The following is a 21,975-nucleotide window of genomic DNA, read 5'->3' as shown; positions in this document are numbered from 1 at the left end:
GTCTACAAATTAATAAAAATTTATATTGCTTATAGAATTATACTTTGCCTAAGTTCTCAGTGTGAAGAAGAATTCACTGGAACATTTTGTGGTCAGTAATGGTTTAACAAGCCAGGTATGGAGATGTTTTTCCCACACAATATGCCTACTGGCTGTCCTCAGCATTGAAAAGCAATACAAATCTCCATTTCAAGCAAGAACTTTTTCTGGAAAAGAGTTCTTTTTATTGGCTCCAGCTTCTGACTTATTCTCTGGGTTCTAACGTCCAACCCAACCCCAATCCTGCTTGGCACACCTCCTCCTGGTTTCAATGAATGCCTACAATTCAACTCTAATGCTGGTTAATGAAGAATGGAAGGCCATAATTCCCATCTGGTTGCAAGAATGTTCAACATTTGCAAGGCACAGGAAGAGTGGAAATTAATCCTTTCTTTTCACATTGTTCACATTAACAGAAAGCTAGTTGTTGTCTGACTATCTTGTCTATTTTGACATTAGATGGAAAAATGAGAAAACATTGACTGTAGAAATATGTCATTTGGGATCAATTGCTTTCTTTTACATATTGCATTCTAAGTTCTTTTCCCAGTGCCTTTTCTCAGAAAGGTGATACAGAAATCTAATTTATGGATTTATGCCTTTATATCTAAGAAAATATTCTTGCTCTTTTGTTTAAAATCTCCAAAGAAAGAGACTGATCATCCTCAACAGATTATTTTATATGTGAGTCTGTTTCAATTTTGAACTGAGCATATTGAATTGAAGTGTCAATACTCATTGGAGAAAATATAGAAAATACATCCAACATGATTTAACATGTACTAAACTCAAATCATTTCCAAATCCAAAAACCAGAGCAGTGATTGACCCGACTTAGCCATTTGAAGCAGATTCAAATGGCTAAGTCAGATCAATCACTGCTCTGGTTTTGGGATTTGGAAATGATCTGAGTTTAGTACATGATAAATCATGTTGGATGTATTTTCTATATTTTCTCCAATGAGTATTGACTCTGAAATCCTCTTTCATAATCTTGTGGTGTTGTCAGATTACTTGTATGATTTCCCAGATAAATTAACATTCTGTTCACTGTGATAAAAATGTTAAGTAAAACCATAGGAAATACTTTAAACTATTGCCATGTCTTTAAAAAATGGCTGGATGACAGAAGTTATTAAAATGATGTTAATTCTAAAAGAATAATAAAATAAATATTGGGAGTTATAGAAAATTCCTCAAAAGTTATAAAATAAGTTTTTTTTCAATACCCAAGAAAAGATATGTTTTTTAAAAAATATCCAGTGTAGACAGTTTTACTCATGGAAGAAGAAGGAATCGTATTTTGCACTGTTCTCATCAAAAGATTAAGTTGCCACTAACTACAGTGAAAACCTTAGACGAAATAGGATGTTCAGTTCTTTCTTTGAAATTCAGAACTTCACCTTAGCAATTGCCTTGCAGAGTGGAATTAGGTAAGTAGCCCAGATGATCTGCTGTATTCATTACTGGCCTGTGGTAAAAGCAACACTTTGCAGAATGTCTAAAAGGAAGCCTAGTATTAAATATGTACTTTGGCCATATTCTATGATTTTGTCTTTTCTGTGCCCAGTGCCAGCTATTTGCTTGTGCCGTTCAATGTATGTGGTTTCTGCCTGCATCTTATGCCTTGAAGTATGTGTTGGATTGTTTCTGATGTCTCTTTTGCATAGTCTGCACCTTGGGTCCAGTCTAATGTGGTTGAATCCTACTTCTGTGGATCTGGTGTTTAGGGCCTGTTCTTGTGCTCAGTGCCTCATTAATGTGTTTTAGCCCAACCTTTTCTCGCCATTGTTATGATTTCTCCATTGTCTGCCACCTCAGTTGGCAAGGTCTTATCTTGCCACCACATTTCCTTTGCTTCAACTTCCTCCCATGTCTGCTGCTACTTCAGGCATTCTCTCAGCAATTCATCTTTAGCAGCTTCCATGTTCTCCTTTGGCCAGCTCACTCTACTGGTAGGAATTCTGATGAAAGGCAAGGCTTACATGTGGATGTTACGGATGTTATTCTTCCTATTGAGCTGGCTGATACGTGGATGTTGCTGTCTTCTTTACCTTCTCATTGTGGTTCCCATATGACTGAAGGATACCAAGGTACTTGTAACTGATCTGTGTATCTACTGTGTAACCCATTGGTAGATTCACCGCATCAGTCTTAATTACCTTCCCTATCTTGACTACCATCTGGCCACACTTCTCCAGTCTGAATGACTTCCCAATGTCCTCACTGCAGGTCAATATTTCATAGGCTCTTAGCATATAACTTAATGTCATCCACGAAGAGAAGTTGGCCCATGATAGTTCTACTCTTGAATCTGTATCCATATCCAGTCCTTGTGATTATCTGGCTGAGGAGATTAAAGCCTATGCAGAAACTTCTATGCAAGAAGTTGATGCCTAGTGCATCAACTTTGTGCATGATGGTCACTTGTGTGGAATGTCTTGAACTGACTTCTGGTGTCCTGCTGAGTTCTTGAGGAAAGTTTGGTATCCTTTTGACTTTGTATAATTACGTATGTATCCTTACGATTTATATTGACTGTTTCCTAGTATGATTTGATTGTTGATTGTGCCCTATGACTATCATTAGGTGTTGTACATTATGATTCTTGATTCTTAACGAATGTATCTTTTCTTTATGTATACTGAGAGTATTTACACCAAGACAAATTCCTTGTGTGGCCAATCACACTTGGCCAATAAAGTATTCTATTCTATTCTAATGCCAGGCATTTTTAGATCCATATTGAGCATAGCATTGAGTTGTAGGCTTTCCTTTACAATCCAGGGTATGCTCAGATTGGTCTGTCTAGCTCTTGCATCTTGGCTAACTGCTTTCTCTCTCTGAGCAAATGACATTTTGAGCTTCTATTGTTGTTCCCAATGTCTTGCTAAACTGTGCTCATGTACTGGCCATAAGATGTGTGAAGAAACTATGGATGGACGATAAGTAGCTAGTGAGGGAGAGAGAGAGAAAGAGGAAAGAGGAAAGAGGGAGACAGAGACAGAGACATACACACTTTGTATATATTCTTTTTCATTCTGAACAATTTCTTTGGAGGCACACCCTATTTTCATATGTCATCTATCTATCTATCTATCTATCTATCTATCTATCTATCTATCTATCATCTAATTATGTTTTGGAGAACCTATGGCACATATGCCAGAAGTGGCACGCGGAGCCATTTTTGCCGGCACGTGAGCCATTGCCCCAGATCAGGTCCACTGCACATGTGTGCACATCTCCCACCAGCCAGCTGATTGTCGGATATCTGCTGTGCATGCGTGGGGGATGGGGCATGCATGGGAGACACACGCATGCACAGAGACATGGGGCACCTGTGGGGGATAGTGCATGCATGTGCAGGGGGCAGGGTTGCGCACACATTGCATTATAGGTGCAGGCATGTGTGTGCACACTCATGCACTTTCACATGCGATGATGAAAAGGTAAGCCATCACTGATCTAATTAAAATGTCAATCTTTCATTTTCATATTGGGATGTTCATCATTTAATATAAGAACATACAAAATTTGATTTCCATTCTAATTCACTAAGCATCTTTCTTTACTCAAAGGAGTAAAGAAAGTTATTTCTGAAAATATTTAATAGTAATACAATAATAATTTTATCACAGTTTTGGCACTGCTGCCTTCCTGAACTATCATATTGTTCTATATTTGTGTTTGTACATAATGTGTTTTTTAATATTGGCCCATAATTGTCTGCTTCTTATCAAGGGTCATGGCATTTGGTATTATTAGATGCATAAGATTAACAACAACAATACTTATAAGCTGACGCTCAAGTAATTCCAAGCATTCTAGTATTGTGATCTTGCAAGCATTTGCAAGCTACAAACTCAAAAATTTGATGCTACTATTTGGTTGAATTCTTGGTTTCTCTAGTGGAAATTTCTCAAAGAGAAAATTGATTTGAGTGAATGGTGGGTCAATTCAGATTCTGCAATGACATATAACTAAGTTTTCAAATTCTAAGCCTGGATTCTCTTGACAAAAACTTCTTCAAGGAAATCAGCCTCAGATCTTGCAAATCTGAGGCTCTCAAAATCTCCCAGACACATAAATCTGACTTGCCTTTAATTTGGAAATAGAAAATCAGCCTATTACTTGTGAAAATGTGCTAGTGGATATAAATTATACTCCTGTGCAGTATTTACTGTGGCTGTTGTAATGTTGTACTGTGACATTAAGTGAAGGGGCACAGCTCAAATGCAGAACACAGTTTTTTGATGCCGAAAACCCCTGTTTAATTCCTGTAATCTCAAGGGAAGATGAAAGGTTTAGAGAAGTTACTAGTTACTAGAATAGCCAATACTTAGAGAGTTGGATGGATGGCCTTTCCTGGTATAAGTTTCCTATGTTCTCTTTAAAACAAAATTGTTGTGTGAGACAGCAGTAAATTTTGGCTCTCTGGAAAATTTATACCCTTATCAGGAATTGGTTTATTAGGCAGAAGGTTCAAGGAAGGTGCAAGATTTATCTCTTTATTGCAGGCAAGAATGAAGGCAGGTATACATTGTGGTAGACAGAGTCTGGGCTCAAGGGTTAAATTTTAGGAAAATTGATTTCTTTTCTCCTCTTTCTGAATCAAGGGATTTTTGACCATCCTTTTGATGGCTTTGGAAGGGTCCTGGTCTATGTTGACATATTGCTTCTCTCTAGCATGAAAACTGTCCATTCTTGCACTGCTAGACAAATTTTGATCCATGGGTCAAGAAAATTGGTTAGAAATGTACATTCCCTAATCAGATTACAAACATGAATATAAATATGGAAGACAGCCCATATTTATATAAATATGGAAAGCTGTTTCATCTATTAATTATCCAGTGAGAAATACAATTTTCTTGGTGTGCCATTCAGGAGAGTCAATTGACATCATTCAAGCTAGATGAATCAAAAGTACTTTCCTGTGTTTCTATGTGTGTGTGTAACAAGATTATAACAAAAATATCAGGTCTACTACTTCAGCACTGTACAGGATGCCAATATTAATACTATGCTGGACTTAAATTCTCATAATCTTCAGTATACTTTGGTTTCATGAGATGCATTACTGGAATGGATTGTATCTTATTTTAACAGACATGGATTGTTGGGCTTGAAACCCAACAATGGAAGACAGCAGTCCAAGAAGGTTCAGCTGACAAACAGAATAAGTAAGCAAGTGATATTTTCAATAAGAACTTTCTGCAGATATAAATGATGGCTATTGTTGAGACTATTTAGGATCAGTTTTGTAGTCCAACAGCAAACAACACCATCACCAGCTATCACTAGGAAGCTATCCTTGATCGCATTCATAAGGAATTGAGGTCTTGAACCTGAAATCATTTTTACAATCATGTCACTTTGCATGGGTAGAAATCTATTGACAAAAATCATGGTCAAGAGAATAGCTCTATTCAAAGAAACAAAACACAATATCTTATTTGTACAGTTCACATCTAGGCAATGTCTTCCTCTGAACCACTTATAGTTTCTGTTATTTATGGGAAGCCCAAGGAACATTGTTTATTTTTTATGTCAACCATTACCAGCAAGGAAATGGAAATCTTGCCTGCATATGGCCTACTTAAGCTGGGCAATATTAAAGCTTCATTCCCCATAAAAGAGACAGGAAGCTATACTCTCAATTCTTTACGTGATAATTAAAAGAAAATGATAATTAATAATTAATTAAAAGAAAATGATAATTACGTGATAATTAAAAGAAAATGGTTATATGTTTATAGATTTGTTCAGCCAGATTTACAGCTCATTTTGATTGCCTGCTCTTGTGCTAGATGTACAAAAGGCATTCATAACATTGTTTTTGTTTCTGATTAGTAGTAATAATAGTAGTCATAGTAAACAAACAACAGTTATAACAATCAGGCTTCCCAATAGTGTTACAAGGTTGGCATAAGGTACAAGCAAAGGAGCTCCCTACATTTAGAGATAATTCTCCCCAATGCCAGGATCAATTTAAGCTGTCCTTGATAAACGACTCTTTTTTTTTTTCAACCTGCCAGAGATTATTAACTTGGTTGCCTTTATTTTCCAAGACTTTGTTTGTTTTTCAGATGCAATGCTTTTAACCTTGTAATGGAATAACTTGTATCCCAAATGGGGTTGTTGTGAATAAATGTTCCCAGAATTTCAACACAGCTCATGAAAATGACGTCTTTACTGGTGTTTGTTTTCTTCTTCCCACCTCAAATACCTTGTTTAGAAGCACTTTGCAGAACAGTAATCAATTTGTTAGTTTTTCTATTAACAGAACAAGCTGGACAAACAAGCACTATATTTCAGTGTCTCGTTAGATATTTTCTGTTCCTTTCTTTAAAGATACAAATATAGGGAAATAGCTCCTGTTTGGTTTGTTCATTTTCCATTTAGTAATACCTAAAATGATGAAGCCACTACTTAGACATACCTTCTCTCCTTCTATTACCCTCTTCATTGCTTTGGACATCCCGTGGTTGCAATTTTTAACATAAAAACTATATGTTAGATATTGTAATATAATCTGGATCTTAGAATATGTTAGTGTAATGGAAATGGAATGATGTTGCGAGACAGGATGGAAAGCAGCAACTAGGCAAAAGAGATTGATGAGCCTGCAGAAGGAACATAGCAAACATCTGAGAAGGATCCTCCCTAGTTTCTTAAACTATGAAGGTGACAGGGGAGAAATTAGCACTTCGGCAAAATCTTATCTTCAGAATCTTAATGGTCAATATTTTGTCTGGAAAACAACTAGTAACTCATGGGGTTTTTTAAAGGTTGAAGATTATCTACTTTCACAATGGTTATGGAAGGGAAGTTTATTTAGCAGCCAACTTTTATTCAAAGAAATTGTCAGATCCATGTATCTGTTATTTCTTCAGTGGAAGAAGAAAAGGGGGGGGGGGTGCTGATAAAGAAATCCTTTCTTGATGTAAGCTGAATATATTTAATCTTATATTGAATTTGTATAACCCACACATGATACGATGGAAGGAAAAAAGCCAGATGGCCAGAACTATCACCTCTGAGAGGCACAACCAGGAGATGAGAAGGTCATAAAAATTCCACAGTGAGATTGTACTTCGGGAATCTCTTGAATAGTTCGTTCTAACAAGAGGGGCGGGGAGGAATTAACATATTGGCTTTTGTTTCACTAAATACTCATCGAGATAAGGGAAGTGGTTCTAAACTCCCTTATGTATCCCTGTATGCCTGAGAGACCTCAGACAATGCTTTGAACTCCTACAGGAATTGTCTCATCTCAATAAAGAATTCCTTTGTGATACGTTTGGATACATTTTCAGAAGTTCATTCTAGATGAGTGAATGGGAAAAGTTCTGTAGCCTGACAGAAACCTGAAAATGGAGCGCTAGCTTAAATATAGCATAAGAGGCAAATTAAATATATTTAATTCTATATTTTTCAAAAGAAGAAACAGAAGAGCTGGAGTTACAATATGAATCATGTTCATTATTTTTGTTACATGATTTGGATAGTTTTTCTGCAATAAAGTAATAAAACTATTGGATATATCTGACTATTTGATACTGTGGTTACTACCAAAGTCATTCTTTGTTCAAAAAATGAAATGCAAATTTGAGTTGACCAGAGTTTTCTTAAACAGACCTAATTTTATAACAAAACAGACTGTAATACTATCAGAGAACATTTCTCATTTTTGAGAACCGCAGATGGTTGGGAGAAGTCTGATTTCATGCTGTTTGGATTCCTCTAACAACAATTAATATCCATGATAAAATCAAATTGGCCAAAGAGAAAACAACAATGGAATTTTGGTACTGGATATTCACTTGCTTGCATTCCTCAAAGATCTCAAGAAAATATTATGTTTGCATTAATAAACCATATGGTTTCCTTCTGTTAAAAGGGAACATTAAAGAAACATTGAATATGTTTCTCTGATCAAAATTTCTTACCTTTATTCCATTTATATGGAAAGTCCAGATTAGTGTAGTTACTAACGTCTTTGGAAGCATGTCAAGTAAATCCAGCTTCCCCCATTGACTTTGTTTGTTGGAAGCTCTCTGGGAAGGTTGCAAATGGAAGACACATGATCCAGGGATGCGCCAACTACAATAAATTCACACCGGTTGCCAAGTATCTAAATTTTAATCTTGAGATTGTGAGGATGCTATAAGTGTTGTAAGTATGAGGATCAGTTGTAAGTCACTTTTCTCAACGCCATTGTAACTTCAAATGCTCACTAAATGAATGGTTGTAAGTTGAGGATGACTGTACAGATATATTTAAGTACATAGCTTTGTATACCAATATGTAACACTATAATCATTATATGTGCATGAATGCTTGCTTTTCCAGGAGAGAAATGGCTACCAAGGCATTGACTTTATCCATTTTTGCTGCTTTACTAAACTGGTCAAATTGCACAAGCAGAAGGAAAACCAAATTTGGTTCCTCAATTCCAGCCAGTCTGACTTTTTCTTTATATGGGTCTTAGTTTTCTTTCATTCCTAGCAGCAGCTATGCTTAGACTCACTCTCTAGATTACTTTTGTAGTGTGCTTCTACTATCAAAACTGACAGGGATAAAACTACGTCCTTACTCTCAGGTGCAAATTAGAGATGTTCTCTCTGGGTAAGCCCTAAACTGGGATAGATGATTACTCATCTGACCTTGGTGGACAGCTTTTAAGATGCCCTAACCCAATTAAAAATCTTTGTGACAATATATATTTTTATTCATTGTTCCAGCACTATGCTCAAGTGAAAATGTCATAGCAATTGCATCTAAAAGAGGAAAGATTTTAAAATTTTGGGTACATTGATCCTATCACAGAAGGAAGGGATTTTGACTACCATCTAGACCAGGAGTCCCCAAACTTGGCAATTTTAAGTCTTAAAGTTGCCAAATTTGGAGACCTAGACCAACAGAGGCAACTACTACTTCAACATCCCTGCCAAATGGCCATTTAATGTAGGGAAGATGTGTCCATCACTTCCCAGGCAGCCTATTTCATTGTTGAACATCTTTTATTATTCAGTTTTTTCCCCAATGTTCTCTTGAAATCTTAGTTTAAACCAATTTCCTGATATCTATGGTCATTCTCAGTCATCCAAGTCATTGTTGTCCCAAAGGCATTTTTTCAAGAGGCAACTGGATGTCTTCATAGAAAAATCAAAAGTCCAGTTGCCTCTTGAAAAAACACCTTTGGGGCACCTATTTCCTCATGTTCTCTTGAAATCTTAGTTTAAATTCAAACCAAAGATTGCTTGGGAGACAACAAGATCCCCATTGATAGAATATCTGGCTGATGGAGGAATATCAAGATCTCCTCCTATTTCTTTGTAATTTCTGTGCAACCATAAACTTATTCTACCTTTCTTTAAAGCAAAGTTTCTCAATTTTGGAAATTTTAAGATGAGTGACCTAGAATTCCCTAGGCAGTATGCCAGACTGCCAGGGGAGAGAGACATTTTTTGAGACATTTGGGTGAAGGACTACCTGGCTATGGGTAAAAGTAATTCCTGCTTTGTGAAGCATAATCATCTTGTTTATTTAATGTTTTATTTTTTTAAGTAGCTGATTTTATTCTGCTGTGATGCCAGTTTGAAACAAAGTCTTCAAATGGCCCCAAGTTCCCAATTTCCCATCACTGTGTATGTTAAAATAGACAAATATTTGTTTGCACCAACATGGACTTCAAACTTGCACTGAAATTTATTTGCTTTTTTTAAAAATCGATTGTTTTAGGAACATTGTCCTCTGGGATTTTTACCACACAATACAGACTTTTGGCATAGCATTTAGCATGAATCCAAACTGTAGTTTAATAATCACGGCTTGTGGTTTAGTATATTCTCCATTGTGGCTTGTCTGATAAACCATTGATAATACCAACCATATTTTAATATGTTATGGTCTTAAAATATATATATATAAGAGGTTTCGGTATCAGAATACAGAATAATAGAGTTGGAAGGGAACTTGGATGTCTTCTAGTCTGACTCAAGGAGGAAGCCCTATATCATTCTGAACAAATTGCTGTGCAATCTCTTCTTTAAAACGTCCAGTGATAGAGGCCTTACAACTTCTGGAGGCAAGCACTTTTATGGTTAATTGACAGGAAAATTCTCCCTAGTTCCAGGTTGGATTCTCATTGATAAGTTTCCATCTTCTTGTCCTCCACTAAGGTGTTGTGGGGAATGGGTTGATCCCTCTCTCCTCTGTGACAACCCCTCAAATATTGGGAGTCTGCTATCATGTCACCCCTAGTCCTTCCCTTAATTAGACTAGACATAACCAGGTCTTGAAAACATTCATCATTTATCCTCCAGCGCCCTAATTTTCTTTGTTGTTCTTCTCTGCATGCTGTTTCAACATCTTTTTTGTCTCATGGCAACCAAAACTGTCCAAGTGTGATCTTACTAAAGCAGGATAAAGTGATACTAACACTTCACATGACCTTGATACTATCTGTCTGTTGATGCAGCCTAGGACTGCTTTGACTTTTTTTTTTTGCAATTGCAGCACACTTGCTGGTTCATATTTAGGTGGTTATCCACTGGGAATCCTAGATCCCTCTCACAGCTGTTGAGTTCTATATTCTATACCTTTGATTTTACTTGCCTAAGTGTAAAGCTTTACTTTTATCACCACTGAATTACATTTTGTTGGATAGGTCCCAGGGTTCAAGTCCTTCTGGATCTTGAGCCTATCTTCTATCAGTAAAATGTTGGCTATTCCCCCTGTTTGGTGTCATCTGCAAATTTCACAAGTTGCTCTTCTATTCCTCATGACTATTATTAAGTGTTGTACCTTATGATTCTTGACCCTTGACAAATGTATCTTTTCTTTTATGTACACTGAGCATTTGCACCAAGACACATTTGTTGTGTGTCCAATCACACTTGGCCAATAAAAAATTCTAATTCTAATTTAAATCAGGGATGAGTAATTAATTTCCCCAAGGGCCACCTTGGAAGGACAGATGTAAAGGGCCACTGCTGCCCCCCAGGGCCACCAACCCTGCCACCACTGCTGTTGCCATGGGCTGGAGGAAGATAGTCAAAGGGCTGGATGTGGCCTACAGGCTCAAAAATGTCCAGGTCTGATACAAACTGTTTATGAAGATATTGAAGAGTAGTAGGCCTAAAACAGAAAGTTCAGGTACCTCACTGCATGCTTCCCTCCATGTAATTCCATTGAAGACTACACATTGAGTGTGATTAGTCAGCCAGTTACAAATACAGACATGATGCTGTCTGTCCCACCTTTTTCTACCTTAATAAGAAGTGTACTGTGGTCTACTATGTCAAATGCCTTATTGATGTCCAGGTATACTATGTCAACATCATTTCCCTGGTCCAGTAATTTAGTCACTTAATATTAATGTTAATAATTTAGTCAATAAAGTATTTCTGGCATGATCTGTTTTTGACAAAGCCCCATGGGCCTTTAGTAACAGCTTTGCTTGTGTTTAACTGTTACAAAACACCTTGATAATCTTTTCCAGGATCGATGTCAGGTTGATCAATTTGTAGTTTCCTCATGTTCCCCCCCCCCTTTTTTTTTTTTGAAGAAGGGAACCTCTTCACCTCTCTTCCAAGTACTCCAGAAACTGTGGAATATATGGTTCAATGGTTCCAAGATTATGCTGACAGCTCCTTCAGAACTCCAGGATGTAATCCACCTGGTCCTGGGGATTTGGATTCATTTAGTTTGGATAGGTGTTTTCTTTTCTTAGGTGTCTTCTTCTTTTTCTTGCCTATTTTCACTTCTAATCTGTCATTTATGGTACTACTTTTGATAGGTAGGGCTGTATTCTCCTTTTGTGTTTAAGGGATAGACATATTATATTACTGATAAAATACATTCTCACTGTTAAGTTTGGGAAAAGAGAGGCTGAACCAGAGCATGAGTGCAACAATATTTTATTATAACAATAAAGGGCTGACCGTGCTTGCCACGCCTGGAACTGGCTCGCAGCGATCAGCAACTGGTCGGACCCCGCAGCCTGCTTTTATAGCTGGCTGCTGGGGAGAACCAACCAATGGGTAAAGGGGAGAACGCCCCCGCAAAGTGAATGGACCTGAGTGAGAACTCCTAGAGTCCTCAGGACATAACACCCCTTCCCCCAGATGCGAACACGCATAGTCTTTGAGGTAGGCAGGAGGTTTATGTTGGCGCCCGGAACGGCGCAGCTCTGGAACGCTGACTGTCCGCTCAGAGTCTGTCTGGGAAGGCAGAGCCGGGTGAGTGTCACCAACATGCCCCTCGGTTCGGGCTGGCCCGGGACTCATAGGGTTGGTCACTGGGGACGTGCTCCTGTAGACTGGATCAGGCTGGTCCACCGTCTGGGCGCCGCTGTCCGTGCTCGGGTTTTCTGGACTGTGTACTGGTCGCCGGGAAGGATGTGGATGTGGGGTTGATGCTGAGACCTCCCGTCGCTTTGTGATTCTGGGTCCCTGTTAGTGTGGGTGCTGAGGCACCTACGCAGCTGGTCCAGGTGCCTTCTCCAGACCCGGCCGTCCTCCAGTCTGACCCGATACGACCTTGGTCCGGTGATGGCCACGATCTCGCCCGGGATCCACAGGGGGTCACCAGCGAAGTTCCTCGCGAATACTGGCTCCTGTAAGATAAAATGTCTAACCCCTGATGTGGAAGCGAGGGGAGAGTCAGGGCAGTATTGTGGATGAAGTCTGTCCAATACAGTCCTCAGACGCCTGCCCATCAGGAGCTCAGCTGGGGACTTGTTGGTGACTGAACAAGGAGTTGAATGCTGGCTCATCAGGAAACGCGAGAGTTTGTGGTGCCAGTCATCCTTACTGAACCTAGCCAGGGCTTCTTTAGTGGTTCTGACAGCCCTTTCAGCCAATCCGTTACTGGCAGGATGAAATGGGGCTGTGAAAATGTGGCGGATACCCAGGTTGGCAGCGAAACGGCTGAACTCGGTTGATGCGAACTGCGGGCCATTGTCGGAGACAATGGAGTCGGGTAGCCCGTGTGTAACAAACAGGCGTGTTAATACGTTGGTGATTGCTTGTGTGGTGGTCGTGGATAGCTGTGCAACATCAATCCATTTAGAATAGGCGTCCACGACCACTAGGAACATCTTCCCATGCAAGGGGCCGGCCAGGTCGATGTGAATTCTGGACCACGGAGCGCTGGCGCTCTCCCATTTAGTAGGGGTGGCAATAGGAGGAGCAGGACGGGATTCCTGGCAAATGTTGCAGGAACTTACCCATCTGACAACGTCCTCGTCGAGGCCTGGCCACCATACGTAGCTGCGTGCTAATGCCTTCATTCTGACGATGCCAGGGTGTCCCTCGTGCAGCGCCTCTAGGACTTGGGTACGCAGTAAGGTAAGGATGACCACTCGAGTGCCCCACAGTAGACAACCCTGCAAACTGGACAGTTCCTGCATGCGGGTCTTGAAAGGTGAGAATTTGTTTTCAACATTGCCACCCGGCCACCCCTCCTCACCCAGTCGAGCACCTGGGCGAGCGTTTTGTCTGCCTTGGTTTTAGCAGCAATGTCAAGGGCAGTGATGGGGAGGTCCAATTGTGTTACCTCGAAAATAGCGTGGACAGGAGCAGGGTCTTCTGCCGGGCCGGCAAGGGACAGCGGCTGAGAGCGTCAGCGTGGGACAATGTTTTACCTGGCGGTGTATGAGTCTGTAGGAGTAGGCTGCTAGGAAGAGGGTCCATCTCGTCATCCTAGGGGAAAGGACTTGAGGGGTCTGTTTGTCCCCAGCTAGTAGACCCAGGAGGGGCTTGTGGTCAGTGACCAGCTCGAAAAAATGGCCAAAAAGAAATTCGTGAAATTTTTTCACTGCTGCAACAGCTGCTAGAGCTTCCTTATCGATCTGGCTGTAATTACGCTCTGTTGCGGAGAGCGTTCTGGAGAAAAAGGCAATGGGAGCCTCGGCGCCATTGGGAAGCCTGTGGCTTAATACTGCCCCAATTCCAAAAGGGGATGCGTCTGCTGCCAACACTAAAGGAAGGTTGGGGTCGAATTGAATAAGTACCGCCTCTGACGTGAGTAGTGATTTCACAGCGTGAAAAGCATGGTCATCTTTGTGCCCCCAGTGCCAAGGTGACTTTTTATCCAGTAATCTGTGTAGGGGTTCAGCTACTGATGCTTTATGGGGCAAGAAAGATGCGTAAAAGTTTAATAGCCCCAAGAAAGCCTGTAGTTCAGTTTTGGAGGTTGGAGTGGGTGCCTCGTGAATTGCCTTAACCTTGGACTCCAGGGGGTGAATGCCTGAGGCGTCAATTTTATAACCCAGAAAGTCCACCTGTCTAGTGGCAATGGCGCATTTTTCTTTTTTCAATTTGAGGCCATGCTGTCTGAACCTCTCTAACACTGCTCGAACTCTCTGGAAGAGTTGGGGTCTGTCCCTGGCCGAGACCAAGATGTCGTCGAAGTAGGGTACTACTCCAGGGAGGCCCTGTAAAATCCGCTCCATGAGGGATTGAAAGATACCTGGGGCAACACTTACGCCAAATTGGAGACGCTTGCATCTGAAAGCACCCCTGTGAGTGACAATGGTCTGGAGTTCCGCTGTTTGGTTGTCAACAGGGAACTGTTGATACGCTTGAGACATGTCCAATTTGGCAAAAATGCTGCCAGGTTCAAAAGTGTGTAATAAATGCTGAATGACGGGCACTGGGTAAGCGCTAACTTGTAGAAACTTATTGATTGTGGTCTTGTAGTCCGAGCAAATTCTCAGGCTACCGTCTTTTTTGAGGAGTGTGACAATGGGCGTCTCCCATTTGGCGAAATCTGTTGGCTCAATGACCCCTTGTTTTAATAGTTTATCCAATTCAGCATCTAGTTTTGGCCGAATAGCGAATGGGACCCTACGCGGTTTTAGCCTGATTGGGACTGCCTGGGGGTCGACTGAGAACGATATTGGGGTACCGTTATAACACCCCAGCTCATCGCTGAATACATCTGAGTAATCAGCGAATAAGGAGTCAGTGTCTGAGGTTGAGACAGCATGGACTCCTGTTAGCCCTAGGCCGAGATGGGGAAACCAATCGAGCCCCAATAAGGTAGGGAGATTGCCGTTAACTACCACTAGAGGTAGGTGACCTTTAAAAGTTTTAAAACTGACAAGGAACTTGCCTCTGCCAATTACAGGAATGGTCCTCCCCTGGTAGTCCTTCAGGCTAAACTGGCACTTCTGGAGCCGGCTAGTTGATAGGCTGGGCTGGAGCCTCTTGAGGGTGTTCCACGAGATAATTGAGAGCACTGACCCTGTGTCAACCTCCATGCGGCACGGTTTACCTTTTAAGTAAACGGAGAGAGAGATTTTACTAACAGTGTGGCAAGTGTGTTTGGCACGGTGATGTGTGCGACAGTTCAATACTTGCCTCTGCGGCCCCGAGTGTGAGACGGGGGTGCCTTTGTGTTGAGCTTTGAGGGGCTTGGCAGACTCTCGCGATGTGCCCCTTTTATGGCAGTTATTGCAGGTGGCTCCTTTAAACTTGCAGGTGGCCCTCAGATGAGATCCACCACAGGCTAGGCACAGGGTGATGTGCTTGGGTGGACCGATGTTTTCTTGTTTGGCTCCTACCTGCGGCCGTCTGTCGCTGGAGAGGCGGTGGACGCGTTTTCATCACTCAGGGCTTCCTCTGCTACCACCTCCTCGGAGTGGACTGGGATTGATGTCAGCTTGGCAGTCGGGCCATGGATTTCGGTGGCTGAGTGCGCTGCCAATTCTGCTGCTAAGGCCTCCTCGACTGCTTGTGCGAGATTGAGGTCTTTTTCACGAGGAGACGCCTTTGAAGGTGTAGGTCCTTGACCCCACAGACTAGTTGATCGAGGAGCATGTCCTCCAGGTAGGTTCCAAACCCACAATGCAATGCTGCTGTTCTGAGAGCGGCCATATACTGATTAATGGTTTCCTTGTCCGCTTGCTTCCTCATACGGAAGGTGAATCTCCTGGCAATCTGTGAGGGCCTGGGAGAATAGTGGTTAGTGAGGATTTCAAGTAGCTCTGACCAAGGAACGTTTTTCAACTCACGTGGAGCCACGAGGGCTGTGGCAGTATAGAAGACGATGGCTCCACAGTAGATCAGGAAATACGATTTTTTCCGATGTTCTCCAGCATCAGCGAGCCCAATTGCATCGATATAATGGTTAAAACGGTTCTTGTATGATTCCCACTTCTCCTCATCCGGTTTGAACGCTGGGAAGACTGGATTGGAGTTCATGGTGATGGGGCCGGTAGAACAACCTGTGGAAAAAATCTCTCTGGGCAGCAGAAAAATGTTCTAGTGCCTGTGGCAGGCAAGTGATTTCAGCTCTGGAGAGGCTTTTCGCAATCCTCTCTCTCTCTGGGTTAGCCACGCTTGGCCGTCAGCCGTTGGTGGCGTTTAAATTGACGCCTGTGTGGGCGCCAGTGACTTGACTATAGCACCGTGCTGTGCCTTTTAGGTTTGAAATTCAAATGACAGCCGCTTGAATTTCGCGCCTAACAATGAGCTGCCGCGCTCGCAGCGCTTCACTTTCCCTGTAGCTGGGCTAACAAGCGGCTACAGACGCTTCTAACTTTTCGTTCTGACCGCTCTCTCTGGCTGCGGATCAGTGTTCGCTTCTATTGCTTGCTGGCTGCTTTCTCTGTCAGCGGACCAGCGATTGCTCTTTTTGTTTGCTCTTTTTGCTCGCTGACCGCTCTCTCTGGCTGCGGATCAGCGTTGCTCTTTTCGCCGCCAATCGCTCTCTCTGGCTGCGGATCGGCGGCTAGTGACTCAGCGGTTGCATGGTGCTTCTGGTAGCCATCCCACCCTCGTCGCCAGTGTTAAGTTTGGGAAAAGAGAGGCTGAACCAGAGCATGAGTGCAACAATACTTTATTATAACAATAAAGGGCTGACCGTGCTTGCCACGCCTGGAACTGGCTCGCAGCGATCAGCAACTGGTCGGACCCCGCAGCCTGCTTTTATAGCTGGCTGCTGGGGAGAACCAACCAATGGGTAAAGGGGAGAACGCCCCTGCAAAGTGAATGGACCTGAGTGAGAACTCCTAGAGTCCTCAGGACATAACACTCACAATCCAAAATTTTCATCAAAATTTTAAAAATTACCATTACACAATCTTACCATTAACTTCACCCCTTTTACTGTGTTTTGAATATTTGGTCAGTGGAATGATATGCCTGTCTTTATACAGTGTTGAAAAAGGCCAAGAAACTAGATGGATGTTAATAAGATTTGAATCTCTTAACTCAGCTGTTAAAAGAAGGAAAACCTTCCATAAATTAGAGAAATTAACATTTGGTATAATCTGCCTACAAGAAGTACATATTAAAAAAGAATATGTTGATACAGCCAAAATTAGGGGAAATCTTCACTTTGACACAATGCAAGAGGAGTGCTGTTATACATTAAAGCGAAATTGATCTATACTGACGACGATGGAAGATTACTAATGGTGGAAATAATGAACAATAATATGAAAACACTCCTGATTGCAATCTATGCCCTGAATGACAATCAAGAAGAATTTTATAGAAAACTATATATGAAAATAATCGAACTGGACTATGCTAATATAGTTATGATGGGAGATTTTAATGGAATTGTAGACAATAAATTGGACTATACAGCACAGAACACAACAAAGCAAAACAGAAAGAATCTCCCTAAATCTTTTTTCACAATGATAGATGAAATAAATTTAAAAGATACATGGAGAGAAAGAAATGCTAAGACTAAACAATGCACCTTCTATTCAAACAGACATTTATCATGGTCCAGAATAGATACAATTTGGATGTCAACAGAATTGTTAGCTAATATCCAAGAAATAAATATTGAAACAAGTACTTGGGCAGATCACAATCCAATGACAATTAAATGGAAAAGACAAAGAAGAAGATCTAGATGGATGTTAAATAATACTATATTAAAGGAAAAAGACTTCATACAGAGGATGGAGAAAGAACTGGCCTCTTTCTTTAGAGAAAATAAAAAAGAAGACACATCAATGCAGAATGTATGGGATACATGAAGGCATATGCCAGAGGCTTGATAACAGACTATACAAGGAAAAGAAAAACCACAAAAAGACTAGCCTCAAAAAAAATTAGAGGATGAGTATAAAGGATTTGAAAAAGAGCTACAGACAATGCCAGAGAAAAAGGATTTTAAGTTAAAAATGGATATAATTAAACATAAAATGGGACTAATGGAAAAAGAAGAACTAGCACAGAAAATCAGAGGTGCGAAACAGAACTATTTTGAAGATGCAAATAAACCAGGTAGATGGTTAGCATATAAATTGAGAAAGGAGAAAGAATCAAGGAAAATATTGCAATTAACAGATGATCAAGGCCAAGTTTGCTATGGAAGTAAAGAGAAGGAAATTATATGAGACTATTATGGGAAACTATACACACAAGAGAATATTGATGAGGAAAGAGTTAGACAGTACTTACAGAATGCTCATCTACCCCAGATACCCAAAGAGATTGAAACAAAGTTAGAAAGCAATATAATGCTGATGGAGTTAACTGAAGCACTTAAGAAGCAAAACAATGGAAAGGCACCAGGTCCAGATGGACTTCTGGCAGAATTTTACAAAACGCTACAAGAATCGTCGAACCTTCCATTGCTAGAAGTTATGAATGAAGTTATGTTAAGGAAGAAGATACCTAAATCATGGTTAGAAGCTTATATTACACTTATCCCAAAAGAAGAGGCCATTACAAATCAAGAACTATAGACCTATTTCCTTACTAAACGCAGATTATAAAATTTTTGCTTCAGTGTTGGCAGAAAGACTTAAAAAATACCTAAATAATTTTATCCACCCTGATCAAAATGGATTTCTGCCAAGAGACAAATAAAAGACAATATGAGAGTAATCTTGGACACTTTGGAATATTACAAGGCACACCCTGAAAAACAAATGGCTTTGATATTTTTAGATGCACAGAAGGCATTTGATAATGTGAATTGGTGATTCATGTTACTACAGTTGGAACAAATGGGCTTTGGTAAAAAAAAATTATTCAAGCAATAGAAGCTATATATCTTAACCAAATGGCAAAGGTAATGATAGAGGGAGAACTGACAGACTCTATTGATATAAGAAAAGGAACAAGACAAGGGTGCCCACTATCACCTCTGTTGTTTGTGTTAACCTTGGAAGTGTTAAACAGAAATATTAGAGAAGAAAAGGATATAAAAGGGATGAAAATTAAAAAGTAAGAATTTAAGTCGCAAGCATTCGCAGATGATCTGGTTTTCATTTTAGAAGACCCACTAGAAACAGCATCAAAATTGATAGAAAAGATAGAGGTATATGGAAAGGTGGCTGATTTGAAAATAAATAAAGACAAAACAAAGATTTTGACAAAGAATATGCTATCAAGACAAAAGGAAGAACTGGGAGATGTACTGAAAATCCAGGTCATGAATAAGACCAAGTACTTGGGGATACATTTGACAGCAAGATGTAGTACAGTAAAAGAGAATAACTATATTAAACTTAAGCAGCAGATAGTGCTAGATTTGGTGAAATGGGAAAATTTACAACTGTCATTAATAGAGAGAATATCAACAATCAAGATGAATATATTTCCCAGAATTTTATATTTGTTCCAAACAATTCCAGTTAGGTTTGGAAAAGATTATTTTGAAGATTTAAATAAAATTGTGTTGAAATATATATGGCAAGGTAAGAAAGCGAGAATAAAGTTAAAACTTTTGCAAGATGCCAGAATAAGAGGAGGATTTGGCTTGCCTAATTGGGAGTTGTATTACCAAGCTACAAATTTGATGTGGGTTAAGGAATGGGTAACATTAAGAAATACTAGATTGTTGACATTGGAAGGCATGATCTGTTGTTGGGGTGGCATGCTTTTTTATGGTACAAAGGAACTAAAACACAGGGGTATTTTAGAAGACATTATATATGGGAGTCTCTGTGGTTAAACTGGGAGAAGACTAAAAGGCAATGTTACTTGAAAATTCCAGTCTGGTTATTGACTACTGAAGCATTTTCCTATCCCATAATATATAAAAAGGAACAAACAGTTAGATATGGTGAAATATTGAATGAAAAGGGTGAACTTAAATCTATGCAAAAATTAGACGAACAAGGTATAAAGATGAATTGGTTTTCATATGCGCAAATATATTCAAGGTATGATAAAGATTCTAAAACAGAAGGTTTCTATGATAAACTGATTGACTTAGATAAGATTTTGACAGGTACTGATGAAAAATTGTATGGATATTTATTAGAAATTAAACTAGAAGAAGAACAAATTAAAGAAACTATGATTGCTTGGGGGAAGAGTTTTGGATATGGGATTGATCCAGAGAAATGGCAAAAATTGTGGTCTCAAAATTATAAAATGACAATGTCAGCAGCATATAAAGAAAATTTGTATAAGATGTTTTACAGGTGGCATTTTCCCCCAACAAGAATAGCAAGAATGTTCAAGAACAAATCTGAAAAATGGTGGAAATGTCATCAGATACCTTGCTCATATTACCATATGTGGTAGACTTGTGCGGATGCCAAAAAATATTGGACTAAAATCCACACGTGGTTGGAAAAAATGACAAAAAAGCATATAGACTTGAAACCAGAGATAGTTTTATTGGGAATTTTACCTGAAATATATAGTAAAGAATTGAAATATCTGATTGTAAATGTATTTACAGTGGCTAGGATTGTATTTGCCAAAAACTGGAAAAATGAGAAAATACCATCACAGGAGGAAATTATTAAGAAAATATTAGAATGTGCTGAAATGAGTAGATTGACATTTGAAATCAGAGAACAAGATGATAAACAATTTTAGAGATATAAAATATCATTTTGTAGATATAATAAGAAAAAAAAATACAAAAAAGATGTATTTTTTTTCTTATTATATCTACAAAATGATTGTAGGATAGATTTGAGATGATAATATGAACTGCCACAAAACAAATTAAGTAAAATATGGATTATCTCATAAAACATGAATGAATAATAGTATAGTCAAATGATTGATTAACAATGATATTAATGTATTTAATGTTTGATTGACAATATGAGAAACATATATAATGTAATTGTAATTGAAGACTACAAAATGGAAGCACAGAAAAATTTGTAAACCAACTGACATACTGTATGTATATATATGGAAGATGGCTTGATGTTTTTATGTTTTGTTTGTCTACGTTTGTCTTAAAAAACAATAAAATTTAGATAAAAAAAAAAGATTTGAATCTCTGGTTTTGTAAAAAGTTGACTAAATAGTTCTAATTCATTTCTTAAGAATAGAAATATTGTTTCATTTGAAAAGAAACAGACTGGTAAAAAGCTTAACAAACTGTTTCATAATTTGCCAAATAGATTCCATCTGTGTAAGCTAATATAACCCAAATGATGGCTTGTTTTATTCTGTAGAGTTTGACATATTAACATGTGTCATAATGTAACTGTTCTTCAGATCTTCCCATGCAGGGTATTGGTAAGGATATAGGTTTACATACGGTATGGATATTTATTAACATATGCCTGTATTATGCATTAGTGCCTTCCTTGTAGTGCATGCCTTAACTCCAAGATCTGTATGTTAATATTAAATGGAATCTTGAACAAAGCAGCATCTGTTTTCTCGATTAAAGATATTACATTGCTATTAATTTTGGAGCATTCAGTTCCTTATATAAAAGAGAACATGATTATTTGCCATCACACAGTATCATTAATTCTAAGATCAAAACTTAAATTTAAGGGTAGGAAGGGCTTCCAAATCCACATTACCAAACTGTTCCAGTGTGGAAGTATGTCCAAACATCCTGGGGATATATCGTCCCTCCTATCCCCTATTAAATTTCTCCTCTTTCAAATTTCTGGGAGTCTACCTTAGCCAAGATCTCACCTGGAAAAATAATACATTCCAGGTGGTCAGGAAGGCTCAA

General features: G+C 39.4%; 1 long non-coding RNA gene across 1 annotated transcript in view; it reads left to right on the top strand.

Moving 5' to 3' along the window:
- Nucleotides 1-1,947: 1,947 nt before the first annotated feature.
- LOC148127414 (uncharacterized) overlaps nt 1,948-21,975 on the top strand; it is a 148,696-nt gene continuing 128,668 nt past the window's right edge. Inside the window, exon 1 of the long non-coding RNA XR_015742371.1 lies at nt 1,948-2,132. This is a non-coding gene — a long non-coding RNA (uncharacterized LOC148127414). The remainder of the gene's footprint in view (nt 2,133-21,975) is intronic.

Source organism: Pseudonaja textilis, chromosome 2 (assembly GCF_049901715.1).
Source record: "Pseudonaja textilis isolate UNSWEBS1 chromosome 2, rPseTex1.2, whole genome shotgun sequence".
In the NCBI taxonomy this organism is placed as follows: Eukaryota; Metazoa; Chordata; class Lepidosauria; order Squamata; family Elapidae; genus Pseudonaja; species Pseudonaja textilis.
Note: the sequence above shows the minus strand (reverse complement) of the source record. Positions and strands in the feature narration are given on the sequence as shown.